The sequence below is a fragment of the Capsicum annuum genome, chromosome 6 (genome assembly GCF_002878395.1).
Source record: "Capsicum annuum cultivar UCD-10X-F1 chromosome 6, UCD10Xv1.1, whole genome shotgun sequence".
Classification (NCBI taxonomy): domain Eukaryota; kingdom Viridiplantae; phylum Streptophyta; class Magnoliopsida; order Solanales; family Solanaceae; genus Capsicum; species Capsicum annuum.
The window spans coordinates 200,180,520-200,182,590 of NC_061116.1; positions in this window are offsets into that span (position 1 = coordinate 200,180,520).

The following is a 2,071-nucleotide window of genomic DNA, read 5'->3' on the forward strand; positions in this document are numbered from 1 at the left end:
GGATCAACAACAACATACCCGGTGTAGTCTCACAAAGTGGGGGTGTTAGGAGGGTAGAATGTATGCAGACCTTACCTACCTTATAGGTAGAGAGGCTCTTTTACCCTCGGCTCAAGGACGACACCAGATCCCTATGTATACAATACCAAGGTGTGCTCCAAAAGTTCATGAACCATGAAAATTCTGTTATCCTGAATCTTCCTAACAAATTGCTACTCTTATCAGTTCACTGGTCCAGCTATGCACTAGGACAATCATAAACTGAGAAATTCAAGGATAATTTGCTCAATTTTTGAAACTTCAAAACAAGAAAAAGAACAAAACAATGGCATTGAAAACAAATGTGCCACAAGAGAAGACAGCTCCTATTGCATCACCAAAACAAATCATCAACAAATTTATTCAAAACATAAACTTAGCGAGATGCAACAACACTTAAGGAACTATGAAATCATATTCAAAAGTACATTTATTGAAGTGAAGTGGAAAGGTTGCATTCAGGTGGATCTTCAGTTATGATTTGATAAGTATCGGCACAAAAGTAGTTAAATTTCTGCAAGTGATGCATACCATGTTGAGGAATTAATCTGAAATTTTAAGTTTTAGTGCTTTCACATATTGTACATTAATCGCTTTAAACAGATCATTAGAATCATAAAGTCGTTCCTTTCCTCCACAAATCCTAGTACTACAAGTTTTCTCATCTTCATCATCAGCTGCATCTCTGTATGTGAAGGTAATTGAATTTAATAGGAAGCTTACTAGAGAATCAATGGAACATTAGAGTTGCAGAGAAAGTAGAAGAAGAGGAAGAAGACAGTAAGTAAACAGAATGCATATTATATTTTCTTATTGAATCATTAGTTACAAGTGTGAAGGTATAAGAGTATATATATAGGCATCCTAATCTTGATAGTTAGTTAACTAACTGTCATTAGTTGGTTAATTTTGAAACTGTGAATTGACTGAATTAACCTTACTTATCTTTTTTATCCTTCATGCCTTAACACTCCCCCTCAAGCTAGGAGGGGTGAATATATTCAGTAATCCTAGCTTGGATGATAGAAACTCATGTTGTGCTCTACTCAGGCCTTTTGTGAGAATATCTGCAGGTTGTTGTTGTGTAGAGATGTAGTTGATATCTATCAGATTTTGTTGTAGTTTTTCCCTGATAAAGTGGCAATCTATTTCAATGTGCTTTGTCCTCTCATGGTAGACAGGATTGGCAGCAAGTTGAATGGCTGCTTTGCTATCACTATATACTTTAACAGGCAGCTTGATCTTCATGTCCAACTCTGTTAGCAATCCAACTAACCATACTAATTCTGTCACAGTTGTTGCTAAACTTTTGTACTCAGCTTCAGCTGAGCTTCTTGAAACGGTTGTTTGTTTCTTTGCCTTCCAAGACACTAGAGAATTTCCCATCTTAATAATGTAGTCAGTGATAGATTTCCTTGTAAGAGGGCAGGCTGCCCAGTCTGCATCACAATATGCAGTAAGTATGTTGTCTGACTCACTAGATAACAGTATTTCTTGACTTGGATTCTGCTTGATATATTTAACTATCCTTAGGGCAGCTTCCATGTGAGACCTTTTAGGTTGCTGCAGAAACTGGCTCAGAGTTTGAACACTATAAGATATATCTGGTCTTGTAATATTGAGATACAATAATTTACCAACTAATTTTTGATATGCACCTTGATCAGCCATAGGATCTTCCATGTTCTGACCAGTTTGATCATCATATTGCTTGGAGGTAAGTTTAACATTAACATCAATAGGAGTACCTGCAGGTTTAGCACCGGATAAACCAACTTCTGATATAAGTTCCAATGCATAGTTTCTTTGATGCATTGCAGTTCCAACTTTGGACCTGGCAAACTCAATGCCAAGAAAAAACTTTAACTCTCTGAGATCTTTCATTTTAAAAAATTGTTGCAATGACTTCTTTGTTTCTTCAATAAGAATCAAACTACTACCTGTAATCAACATGTCATCAACATAAACCAAGATCATTATAGTTCCCTCAACTGTTTTCTTAATGAATAATGAGTAGTCATGTTGACTCTGT